At 43.0% G+C, this 14,062-nt stretch overlaps 1 protein-coding gene across 1 annotated transcript in view; it reads right to left on the bottom strand.

The window, feature by feature from the left end:
• COL23A1 (collagen type XXIII alpha 1 chain) overlaps positions 1–14,062 on the bottom strand; it is a gene marked incomplete at both ends in the record, with an annotated part of 351,203 nt that overhangs the window by 336,825 nt on the left and 316 nt on the right.

The following is a 14,062-nucleotide window of genomic DNA, read 5'->3' as shown; positions in this document are numbered from 1 at the left end:
AAAGCCCTAAAAATGATCCTCTTTAGGCAGGTACTCTACATCATAAAAAATAACAGAAGTAAGAAACTTTCCCCATAAAACCATCAGCTGTACTGTGCCAACGAAGATGTGGAGAGGCCTAGATGCCGTGTTGATAGAGGGATGCAGATTCCACTGATGGAATCCTATGTGGTCATGAAACATGACCATAAAGACGGTGCAGCACCTGGAAAAATGTTTTTGATAAAAGGTTAGAATATAGAGAAGCAAGGTGTAAATGGTGTGTGCAGTTAGGTACACATAAATCTGTCCATCCATATAAGAATTGGAAGGGATCGTGCAAAAGGTTAAATGTCCTTGCTTTATGGTGGTGGGATTATCAATAATATTAATCATGTTAAATCGACATACATCTTGGTTATTTAAATGTTTCAAAGGGAGGAAGGGGAAGGGTTGCCAAGCAGGTGTGCTATTTCCCAGCATTGGGTCTAACATCCTAAAGGAGGTGGCCACAGCCCAGGAGCAGTGGGAGCTGGGGAGCTGCTGAGCAAAGAGAAATGGGTTTGAAAGAACTCTGTCTCCCACTAACACCTAACAATGCCTAGTGGGGGGCAAGGGTCAGAATAATTAAGGGAAAAGGGGGAAATGTGTAGAAATCTGTGGTGAAGGAGAGTGTTCCCTAAAGGTATAGGATTACACCAAAGGCCTTTGGGACCCTGACACTGAAGAACAGCAGGATCTAGTGCTCAGAGCTCACCCTGGGCTCTACAAGCTACTCTGTCCAGCCCTCTCTTCTCTTCCTGAATCACCATGGCCTCTCCCCACAGGCTGAGCAGTGCTCTCAGCCCTGCCTCATGCATAGAGAACTGAGGCTCTGGACCAGCCTGGGCCACACAGCCAGCAGGTGGTGGTGGCTGCTACAGACTGAATCATTCAGCCCCTGGCCCCCCTGTAATGGGATTAGGTGATGGGGGCTTTGAGAGGTGATTAGGACATGAGAGTAGAGCCCTCATAAATGGGATTAGTGTTCTTATAAAAGAGACCCCAGGGAGCTCCCTCAACCCTTCTGTCTGCCATGAGAGGACACAGGGAGAAGACCGCCTATGAACCAGGAAGCGGGCCTACACCAGACTCCAAATCTGCTGGCGCCTTGGTCTTGGACTTCCTAGCCTCCACAACTGTGAGAAATAAATATCTGTTGTTTAAGCCACCCAGTCTGTGGTATTTTGTAACAGCAGCTTGAACAGACTAAAGACAGTGGCCTTCTGATTCCTTGTCCAGAGTGCTTCCTCTTCAAACTCAGGCCCCTCAAGGCCACCATGACACACAGCACCAGGCAAAGCTGGGCAACCTCCTGGCCTCACTGCTCCTGGTCACTGGGACTCAGGGCACCCCAACAGATTCCGCCACCAGTCCGGAGAGGAGCCTCCTTTCTCATGAGTACACTCCTATGGGGAGAACACTCCCTGGGAAGGAGATGAAAATGGGCTGAAGGGGGACTTCCCTGGTGGTCCAGTGGTTAAGACTTCGCCTTCCAGTGAAGGGGGTATGGGTTCTATCCCTGGTGGGGGAACTAAGATACCACATGCCCCACAGCCAAAAAACCAAAACATAAAGTAGAAGCAATATTGTAACAAATTCAATAAAGACTTAAAAAAGAAAAGAAAAGAAAGTGGGCCGAGGAAGGTGGGCCCCAGGAGCAGGCGGCCCTGACTGCCCTCGGCTGGACATGAAACTCATATAAAGGGTGGAGAGAACACGCCCGTCCTTATCACTCCTCCTTCCAAGGCCTCCTGCTGACCTGAGGGAGCTCAGGCCTGGCCTGTGTGCCTGGAACAGGTCATGGCCTCCCTCTTAGTGACATTTCTCCCTTGTAAAACAATGACAATAACCTCTGTCTTCCACAATTCATCATGCTGTTGTGGGAAAGTTTTAAGATTTTAAGTTATCCTATAACTTGTTAAGCTCACATTTTGTGATTGCATTATATTCAGAGAGAAATACAGATTTTGATCCTACAGATAAACTCAAATTTATCAATATACATAAACACCTGCAGAACAAACACCTACCAACCTACTGCCTAGTCCATTTGATCAAAAATCCTTTAGCTGGATTTCAAGCCATTGAGGAAGAATTTCTCCAGAATGTGGCTCCAGCTTGTTGCCCAAGGCTCTCTCTTGTTATTCCTTGGATGGTCATCTACTTGGTTTTACCAGCCCCCTGTCTTCTTCCCCTTCTAATAACAACACTCCAAATTGTCCTTTGGGGACCATCCTCCACTCCTGGTCCTTTCAGCTCCAGTGGGGTACACACAGATGTGCACAGTTGCACACAACACCCCCCCACACACACACACAGATCAGAGATGCTGCTTGACTCATCTCAGTGACTAGTGCAGGTAATCCATATTGACCACTGGAGTGAATCAGTGGGACTATTGGGAAAGAGAAACTCTAATGCTGAGGATATGGACCTGGAGCTGCTGACAGTTGCCCTGCCACTTCATGGGAAAGAGTGAGGGCATCCTTCACAAATATGGAGCCAACACAAGGAAACACAAAATCAAGGCACCTCTAGCTGTGCCTGAGCAGACATTTCCCTGGACATTTCAGTTAAATTCCCTTTTTAATTAACCCAGTCTGAGCTGGGGTCCTGTCACATTGCTATTTGAAAGTATAAGGATCCAAAGTCAACGAGAAAGGTGGAATCTAATGAGATGATGCTCAATGAAGGTAAAAGAGACACCCTGCTCTGGGGACCATGATTCTTCCATGATCTCTGGAAGGGGATTTGGAGGCCACAGTGAGATATGGCTGTTGAAAAAGCCAAGGGGGCCTATGGCTGGGATTGGGGTGAGGAGGGGGAGCAGAGCTGCCTAGGCACACCTGATGGGTATAGGGCACCACACACGTTGTCAGGTACACTGATCTCCTCGGTCCTCGGAGTGACTGGCCAGTTCCCTCCAGCCCGAGCAGCCTCTTCCACTTACTGCAGGGTGATGTGCAGGTGTCCTCGTTTTTTGTGTGTGCCACGATGTGGAAAGAGCTGGAAAGCAGGACCCTACAGTGCCATCACCAGTGAGGAGGCCACTCCAGTCAGTCACTTTGGGATCAGAACAGCATGCACTTAAGGGTTAAAGAGCACAAACTACAAAGCATGGGACTGAGCCAGAGAGAACCCCAAATGCATCAACCTTGCCTTTGACTACTATGGCTAGATGCAGGGCTGGAGAGCAGGACCCTGAGAGAAACAGAAATTTTGCAGCTGGAGAGTGTTCCCAAAGTGTGGAGCAGTGAGGGGGGCATGGTCATGAAAACTGCAGCAGGACAATGGATGACTTCCCCCTCCCTCCACCCCCGCCCTGTCCTCCTCCAGGGTAACATTCTAGGGCACCCATCTGACACTGTTGGTTGCTCCCCAATAGCCATTCCTAAGCTCCCTTCCTCACAAAGCTATAATTTTGTTCCACTGGCAACATGCCCAGACTCAGAGGATTCACCAAGCTTGGCCAAAGTCTCCTGTGGCAACCCCATCACCCCTGACAGGATGATGGTGATCACTGGCCCTGGTTCTGGCTGGTGGCTATAAAGGAAAGTTCCCTAACTCAAATAAAAAAGAAAGCCTCTCAAGAAGATAGCTTTTTCCTGCCCTCTTCCCTTCTACCTTGGCTATTCTTGTGTGAAGACATGTGCCACCAAGAAGCCTGTGAGCGAGCACAGGGCACTATCCACACCTTCCCTCCCAGGAGCCTAGGCAGCCAGCCACTGCCAGGGTCCCGGGATCCAGGGACAACTTACCCGGGAGAACGCACGGCGGCCTCAGGCTGGTGCAACGTCATGGCGGCCTCTGCCACCGCAGGCTCGCTCCGCATCCGCACCCCTCCCTACCCCGGCCTGAGTGAGCAAGAGCCCCCCAAGCAGCTGCTCCTTTAACCCCATCCTGTCTGAGCGAAGAACAGATGCCCTCCGGCAACCTACACGCAGAGGCGGGGCCAAATCCAAAGCTGAACCCTGGGAGCTGTGAGAACAAAGAAGACAAAGGGAAATCTCTCCCAGCAGCCTCAGGAGAAGCGGATTAAAGCTCCACAATCAACTTGATGTACCCTGCATCTGTGGAATACATGAATAGACAACGAATCATCCCAAATTGAGGAGGTGGACTTTGAGAGCAAGATTTATTATTTTTTCCCCTTTTCCTCTTTTTGTGAGTGTGTATGTGTATGCTTCTGTGCGAGATTTTGTCTGTATAGCTTTGCTTTCACCATTTGTCCTAGGGTTCTATCCGTCCGTTTTTTTTAACTTAAAAAATTTTCTTTTTCTTAATGATTATTTTTATTTTAATAACTATTTTATTTTCTTATTTTGTTTTATTTTATCCCTTTCTTTTTCTTTCTTTCTTCTTACTTTCTTTCTTTCTTTCTTTTCTTCCTTCCTCTCTCTCTCTCTCTCTCTTTCTTTCTTTCTTTCTTTTTCTCCCTTTTATTCTGAGCCGTGTGGATGAAAGGCTCTTGGTGCTGCAGCCAGGAGTCAGTGCTGTGCCTCTGAGGTGGTAGAGCCAACTTTACAACACTGGTCCACAAGAGACTTCCCAGCTCCACATAATATCAAATGGCGAAAATATCCCAGAGATCTCCATCTCAACACCAGCACCCAGCTTCACTCAACGACAGCAAGCTACAGTGCTGGACACCCTATGCCAAACAACTAGAAAGACAGGAACACAACCCCACCCATTAGCAGACAGGCTGCCTAAAATCATAATAAGTCCACAGACACCCCAAAACACACCACCACACGTGGACCTGCCCACCAGAAAGACAAGATCCAGCTTCATCCACCAGAACACAAGCACTAGTCGCTCCGCCAGGAAGCCTACACAACCCACTGAAACAACTTTAGCCACTGGGGACAGACACCAAAAACAATGGGAAGTACGAACCTGCAGCCTAAAAAAAGGAGACCCCAAACACAGTAAGATAAGCAAAATGAGAAGACAGAAAAACACACAGCAGTTAAAGGAGCAAGATAAAACCCCACCAGACCTAACAAATGAAGAGGAAATAGGCAGTCTACCTGAAAAATAATTCAGAATAATGATAGTAAATATGATCCAAAATCTTGGAAATAGAATAGAGAAAATGCAAGAAACATTTAACAAGGACCTAGAAGAACTAAAGCTGAAACAAGCAATAATGAACAACACAATAAATGAAATTAAAAATACTCTAGATGGGATCAAGAGCAGAATAACTGAGGCAGAAGAACGGATAAGTGACCTCGAAGATAAAATAGTGGAAATAACTACTGCAGAGCAGAATAAAGAAAAAAGAATGAAAAGAACTGAGGACAGTGTCAGAGACCTCTGGGACAACATTAAAGGCACCAACATCCGAATTTTAGGGGTTCCAGAAGAAGAAGAGAAAAAGAAAGGGACTGAGAAAATATTTGAAGAGATTATAGTTGAAAACTTCCCTAATATGGGGAAGGAAATAGTTAATCAAGTCCAGGAAGCACAGAGAGTCCCATACAGGATAAATCCAAGGAGAAACATGTCAAGACATATATTAATCAAACTGTCAAAAATTACATACAAAGAAAACATAGTAAAAGCAGCAAGGGAAAAACAACAAATAACACACAAGGGAATCCCCATTAGGTTAACAGCTGATCTTTCAGCAGAAACTCTGCAAGCCAGAAGGGACTGGCAGGACATATTTAAAGTGATGAAGGAGAAAAACCTACAACCAAGATTACTCTACCCAGCAAGGATGTCATTCAGATTTGATGGAGAAATTAAAACCTTTACAGACAAGCAAAAGCTGAGAGAGTTCAGCACCACCAAACCAGCTTTACAACAAATGCTAAAGGATCTTCTCTAGGCAAGAAACACAAGAGAAGGAAAAGACCTATAATAACAAACACAAAACAATTAAGAAAATGGGAATAGGAACATACATATCGATAATTACCTTAAATGTAAATGGATTAAATGCTCCCACCAAAAGACACAGACTGGCTGAATGGATACAAAAACAAGACCCATATATATGCTGTCCACAAGAGACCCACTTCAGACCCAGAGACACATACAGACTGAAAGTGAGGGAATGGAAAAAGATATTCCATACAAATGGAAACCAAAAGAAAGCTGGAGTAGCAATTCTCATATCAGACAAAATAGACTTTAAAATAAAGACTATTAGAAGAGACAAAGAAGGACACTACATAATGATCAAGGGATCGATCCAAGAAGAAGATATAACAATTGTAAATATTTATGCACCCAACATAGGAGCACCTCAATACATGAGGCAAATACTAACAGCCATAAAAGGGGAAATCGACAGTAACACATATATAGTAGGGGACTTTTACACCCCACTTTCACCAATGGACAGATCATCCAAAATGAAAATAAATAAGGAAACACAAGCTTTAAATGATACATTAAACAAGACGGACTTAATTGATATTTATAGGACATTCCATCCAAAAACAACAGAATATACATTTTTCTCAAGTGCTCATGGAACATGATAGGATAGATCATATCTTGGGTCACAAATCAAGCCTTGGTAAATTTAAGAAAATTGAAATTGTATCAAGTATCTTTTCTGACCACAATGCTATAAGACTAGATATCAATTACAGGAAAAGATCTGTAAAAAATACAAACACATGGAGGCTAAACAATACACTACTTAATAACGAAGTGATCACTGAAGAAGTCAAAGAGGAAATCAAAAAATACCTAGAAACAAATGACAATGGAGACACAACGACCCAAAACCTATGGGATGCAGCAAAAGCAGTTCTAAGAGGGAAGTTTATAGCAACACAATCCTACCTTAAGAAACAGGAAACATCTCAAATAAACAACCGAAACGTGCACCTAAAGCAATTAGAAAAAGAAGAACAAAAAACCCCCAAAGTTAGCAGAAGGAAAGAAATCATAAATATCAGATCAGAAATAAATGAAAAAGAAATGAAGGAAACGATAGCAAAGATCAATAAAACTAAAAGCTGGTTCTTTGAGAAGATAAACAAAATTGATAAAGCATTAGCCAGACTCACCAAGAAAAAAAGGGAGAAGACTCAAATCAATAGAATTAGAAATGAAAAAGGAGAAGTAACAACTGACAGTGCAGAAATACAAAAGATCATGAGAGATTACTACAAGCAACTCTATGCCAATAAAATGGACAACCTGGAAGAAATGGACAAATCTTAGAAATGCACAACCTGACAAGACTGAATCAGGAAGAAATAGAAAATATGAACAGACCAATCACAAGCACAGAGATGGAAACTGTGATTAAAATCTTTCAACAAACAAAAGCTCAGGACCAGATGGCTTCACAGGTGAATTCTATCAAACATTTAGAGAAGAGCTAACACTGATCCTTCTCAAACTCTTTCAAAATATAGCAGAGGGAGGGACACTCCCAAACTCATTCTACGAGGCCACCATCACCCTGATACCAAAACCAGACAAGGATGTCACAAAGAAAGAAAATTACAGGCCAATATCAGTGATGAACATAGATGCAAAAATCCTCAACAAAATACTAGCAAACAGAATCCAACAGCACATTAAAAGGATCATACACCATGATCAAGTGGGGTTTATTCCAGGAATGCAAGGATTCTTCAATATATGCATATCAATCAACATGATAAACCATATTAACAAACTGAAGGAGAAAAACCATATGATCATCTGAATAGATGCAGAGAAAGCTTTCGACAAAATTCAACATCTATTTATGATAAAAACCCTGCAGAAAGTAGGCATAGAGGGAACTTTCCTCAATATAATAAAGGGCATATATGACAAATTCACAGCCAACATCGTCCTCAATGGTGAAAAACTGAAAGCATTTCCACTAAGATCAGGAACAAGACAAGGTTGCCCACACTCACCTCTCTTATTCAACATAGTTTTGGATGTTTTAGCCACAGCAATCAGAGAAGAAAAGGAAATAAAAGGAATCCAAATCAGAAAAGAAGAAGTAAAGCTGTCACTGTTTGCAGATGATATGGTACTATACATAGAGAAACCTAAAGATGCTACCAGAAAACTACTAGAGCTAATAAATGAATTTGGTAAAGTAGCAGGATACAAAATTAATGCACAGAAATCTCTGGCATTCCTGTACACTAATGATGAAAAATCTGAAAGTGAAATCAAGACAACACTCCCATTTACCACTGCAACAAAAAGAATAAAATATCTAGGAATAAACCTACCTAAGGAGACCTAAGACCTGTATGCAGAAAATTATAAGACACTGATGAACGAAATTAAAGATGATACAAATAGATGGAGAGATATACCATGTTCTTGGATTGGAAGAATCAACATTGTGAAAATGACTCTTCTACTGAAAGCAATCTACAGATTCAATGCAATCCCTATCAAACTATCACTGGCATTTCTCACAGAGCTAGAACAAAAAATTTCACAATTTGTATGGAAACACAAAAGACCCCGAATAGCCAAAGCAATCTTGAGAAAGAAAAATGGAGCTGGAGGAATCAGGCTCCCTGACTTCAGACTATACTACAAAGCTACAGTAATCAAGACAGTATGGTACTGGCACAAAAGCAGAAATATAGATCAATGGAACAGGATAGAAAGCCCAGAGATAAACCCACGCACATATGGTCACCTTATCTTTGATAAAGGAGGCAGGAATGTACAGTGGAGAAAGGACAGCCTCTTCAATAATTGGTGCTGGGAAAACTGGACAGGTACATGTAAAAGTATGAGATTAGATCACTCCCTAACAACATACACTAAAATAAGCTCAAAATAGATTAATGACCTAAATGTAGGGCCAGAAACTATCAAACTCTTAGAGGAAAACATAGGCAGAACACTCTATGACATAAATCACAGCAAGATCCTTTTTGACCCACCTCCTAGAGAAAGGGATATAAAAACAAAAATAAACAAATGGTACCTAATGAAACTTCAAAGCTTTTGCACAGCAAAGGAAACCATAAATAAGACCAAAAGACAACCCTCAGAATGGGAGAAAATATTTGCAAATGAAGCACCTGACAAAGGATTAATCTCCAAAATTTACAAGCATCTCATGCAGCTCAATAACAAAAAAACAAACAACACAATCCAAAAATGGGCAGAAGACCTAAATAGACATTTCTCCAAAGAAGATATACAGATGGCCAACAAACACATGAAAGAATGCTCAACATCATTAATCATTAGAGAAATGCAAGTCGAAATTACAATGAGATATCATCTCACACCAGTCAGAATGGCCATCATCAAAACATCTAGAAACAATAAATGCTGGAGAGGGTGTGCAGAAAAGGGGACACTCTTGCACTGCTGGTGGGAATGTAAATTGGTACAGCCACTATGGAGAACAGTATGGAGGTTCCTTAAAAAACTACAAACAGAACTACCATATGACCCAGCAATCCCACTACTGGGCATATACCCTGAGAAAACCATAATTCAAAAAGAGTCATGTACCAAAATGTTCACTGAAGCTCTATTTACAATAGCCAGGAGATGGAAGCAACCTAAGTGTCTATCATCAGATGAATGGATAAAGAAGATGTGGCACATATATACAATGGAATATTACTCAGCCATAAAAAGAAGCAAAATTGAGTTATTTGTTGTGAGGTGGATGGACATAGAGTCTGTCATACAGAGTGAAGTAAGTCAGAAAGAGAAAGACAAATACCGTATGCTAACACATATATAATGGAATATAAGAAAAAAAATGTCATGAAGTACCTAGGGGTAAGACGGGAATAAAGACACAGACCTACTAGAGAATGGACTTGAGGATAAGGGGAGGGGGAAGGGTAAGCTGTGACAAAGTGAGAGAGTGACATGGACATATATACACTACCAAATGTAAAATAGATAGCTAGTGGGAAGCAGCCGCATGGCACAGGGAGATCAGCTCGGTGCTCCGTGACCACCTGGATGGGTGGGATAGGGAGGGTGGGAGGGAGGGAGATGCAAGAGGGAGGAGATATGGGAACATATGTATATGTATAACTGATTCACTTTGTTATAAAGCAGAAACTAGCACACCATTGTAAAGCAATTATACTCCAATAAAGATGTTAAAAAAAAGAAATTAAATGTAAAGTTGTGAGAGGAAAATAAAACAATAAAAAAAATAAAAATAAAGTGACAGGGAAAACAAAACAAAACAAAACCAAAAAAAAAGAGAATGGCAGAGAATGAACTGGCACCCAGTCATGGCCAAGTCATTGAACTAACCCAGGATCTGCAGGCTGACTTCCAGGATTCTCAGGTTATGCAAGATAATTCAATGACTGTACTGTTTAAGGAATCACACTTGGGGATTTTGGTACTGACCATCAAAAGACTTACTGACCAACACTTTCCTCTACATTATCTTATTTGCTCATCAGTACACAGGTAGTTGCGACCATCGTATTAGGGAAGAGGAAGCTGGAGCTCAGGAAGTTGAAGAGGTTAGATGCCAGGTCTAGTAAATAGTGGGACTGAAACCCCATTTCTCATCTACCCCTCTCTGCCTGCTGGTATAAATTCATTCAGCTTTCAGATCCCCGAACTTCAGGAGCGATGTTGCAAATCTTCAAAGCTAATGTGTAAAAGTCCAATTCAACAATTCCAAAATATATCTGTGAAAGGAATGTCCCAACAGTTGGCTCATTCTAAACATGCTGCTATTATTATAAAGCTCTCCTAAACTTCTGCAAAAAAAACAAGAAAAAAAAAATGAGTGGAGAGATAAAGTGAGCATGCCAGGAAGTAACTATAAACTTCTTTGGTTTGGGAGCCAGGAAATGTCAAGGAAACAAATGTAGCTATGATTTACACTCCATCTCCAGTTGTGCCATGGGATTCAAAAATTGGCATTTTTATTAAAGCATACACCTTAGAGCAGTCCTAATAAGTGAAAAGCCGCCACAGAGGCCAAAAAAAGCTACATTTGATTCTGGGTTTTATGGTAACTTAACCAATATATATAGTTGATGGTAGGGAAGGAAAGGGCTTGAATTTTACCCTGAGTCTCTGCGTTTTTCTTGTTTTCAAACTGATTGGTCTGGAGAATGGAAGACCAACAGCCAACAATAAATCCATTGTAAGCTGAAAATAGTTTCCTCTGAATACAACTAAATATTTCTTTAATTCTTGCATTAAAATTTTTGCTGTAGTATAGCAGCTATTTTATTTACTCTAAAATTTAAGCTTTTATAATACTGTAACTATAGGTATAACTAATGGGGGGTTGATTACTGAGGCAAGCTCTTTAAAGCACTTTAAAAGCATAATATCATATCCTTGTTTTGCATTTATATTTTTGGGTCATACTGAAGATACTATTGTTAATGACTCTTGCTCAAAAATCTTGCTTTTATTTTCTGAAAACCATTTCTTTATTTTGTACCATGGGAAGGGTCTTTAATAATGATGAGTTATCATGAATATCCCTTTTTTGTAGCTTCTATATCTACATTATCAGGCACATCAGCCAGTCCCAAAGAAGTTATTTCACAGTTCTGTTCCCAAGGGAACAAAGACAGTGGGTCCCATATTAACAGTGGCTTCTGTTGGCTTATTTTTTCCTTATTTTTTCTGACATTAAAGTTGTGTATGATTGGTAAGGGTTTCTATTCTCTGAAAACAAGCTTGTTGGTAAAAGGACAAGCTGCAGGCATCCTCACATACACAACTACTTCAGCACAGGCTGAAAGGATGCTTCACTGAGAACAAATTAGAACTGAAAAATATGTTCAAGTACAAAGGTTCTTTTTTAAGAGATTTTCAGTTCATTATTTATTTGTCCTTCATATCAAATAGTTTTTCTAAATTATCTTCACATCTATTTAAACCCAATTACCAACTCCCACTATGCACCTCCCATGAGTCCCCTCATCTCAGCCAGGGACTCTCAGGGTCACTGGCCAGGCCACGTACATTTCCCATCCAGTGACATTTGTAAGAAGAATGGCTAGGAGCAGGAACAGACTGGTGCCCTGGGAAAGAGATGACTTTTCAGAGGGACACTCAAACAGCCAGAAGCTGAACCCCAACTGCATTCATAGTGTGGCATCTCAGATGCTCCAAGTAGAGACTCCTCAACACCAAATTTGGTTAGCTAGTAGCACGAAGTGTCAAGATGTGTCCTATGCTAATGGTATAGCCTGCAGAATGCTATAGCGAATTTCAAGTGGAAATCCCAGGATTTCAAATTTTCCCTTCCCCTTACTAATGAAGAGGAAAGAAGTGCGGGGGTGGGTGGGGGGAGGGTGGTATGGAGAGAGAGAGAGAGCGAGAGAAACAGAGAGGGAGAGAGATGGGGAATACTCTGCCCAGTAACTCCTTGGAAGCAGGATGAAGCCTCCTATGATCTGCATAGTTCAGGACTTGAAAATCTCAGCAGTGGCTGCTTTCCCAGGACTCCCCTCCCTATTAATGGACACAATTTGCAAGTTCCTTCTAAAAGGTTTTACTGCGATTTCTGATTTACTCAATCAAAGCTTGCAGTTTATTTTTATTAAGTAAAAGGGGCCCCCCATTCGAAAGAACAGCCACAGTTATAGCACTAACAGGGAGAAATTTTACTGGCCCTCCATAAATCAATTCAACATCCTTGTCTCTAAGGATTTGCCAAAAGGTAATGGGCTGCAATTATGAAAACATCACCAGGAGTGGCCAGCAGGGCTCCAGAGAGATTTCTAAAGTCTGCAGGCACTTTCAAGAGGAACATAGGAAATCATTTCATGAAGCAGCAATTTTGCCCAAAACCAAGTTAGAAGAGATGTAATACTGGCTTAAATTAAAGTGACTAAGAAATAGGTACGGTGAACACAAAGGCATGGTACAGTCTTCTCCCATTCACCTTAAAGAATCCAAATTAACTCAAAAATGGATACACAGCTACATTAATAAAGATCACAGCTGGGCACAGTTCAGGGGAAATGGTAGTAACAGCCCTGCCCATCCTCTCCTCTACCTTGAAACACTGTGGTGCTATTCATACTACAGTTGAGGATGCCCCTTTGGGGAGTATGCTTGCGACCTTGGGGTAGCTGCCTTTCCTAGGAAGAAGAGGATGGCTCAGGCAAGGGAGGCCAGCACAAACAGGGGCACTCTGGCCAGTCTACCACCACTGTTCTATGGGGAGGTGCCCTGCTGGAGGTTTTGATCAGCATGATGGGTGAGAGATTTGAAGTCCCAACTGTGGCTCCTGCTTTGAAGACACATAGCAGCAACCTTAACAGAAGTGTCAGAGAGTCTCATATGATGCTTCCAGCAAGGAAACTCAGCATCTGCTGTGTCCACAATGCCCAGGTGGCATCGCCTAGGTGGCGTCGACCGAATCCAGCATCTGTTTTTTTTGGCCCGGACTGTTTTTTATTCCCCTCACCCTGCCAAGCTGATGTTGGCAACCCCTCAGGTCTGGGTTGCCCTGGGTGAGCGCTGAGCCCAAGCAACCCCAGGCACAGCACAGCATCTCCAAGATGGAGCTGTTCTGAAACACTTTCCTGAGGGGCCGTAGGGTGGACAGGGCAGGTTGGATTGACCATGTTCCTCCAAGGGCCCCGGCCAGGTTCTGACTGAGGTTTCCTGCCACCAGGAAACCTCCGGTCTGCTGGGGGCCCCACACCTCTGCAGGTATATCAGCGTTGGGAACAGTAGCTGCTACCAGTGACAGAAGTCACCACACACTTCCCGCAAGACCTTCTTCATTATCCCGGCACAGGTAGGAAGGCAGGCCCTTAATGCAGGCGGGAAGCCACCGGTCCGAGCGCACACACCCGTGGAGACTCGCCCCCAGATCTGTTATCTCAAAGCCCGCAGTCTTTCCTCTTCCTCCCCCTGCTCGTCCCCGAAACAGCCCTTCTAGGTTGTTTTTCACCCAGGCCGACCCTGAGGCTGGAGCGGGAACAGCAGGACCCTTCGGCCGCCAGCACCCCAGCCTGCCTCCCCACCCCACCCCACCCCCGACCCCGCGCAGGCTGCTCGGACGGACTCGGGCGCTCACGGATGGCGGGCGACCGCTCCTCACCGCGACGGCTCCCGGCGCACGGAC

This window comes from Hyperoodon ampullatus (assembly GCF_949752795.1).
Source record: "Hyperoodon ampullatus genome assembly, chromosome: 4".
NCBI lineage: Eukaryota > Metazoa > Chordata > Mammalia > Artiodactyla > Ziphiidae > Hyperoodon > Hyperoodon ampullatus.
This window is presented reverse-complemented; position numbering and strand designations above follow the sequence as displayed.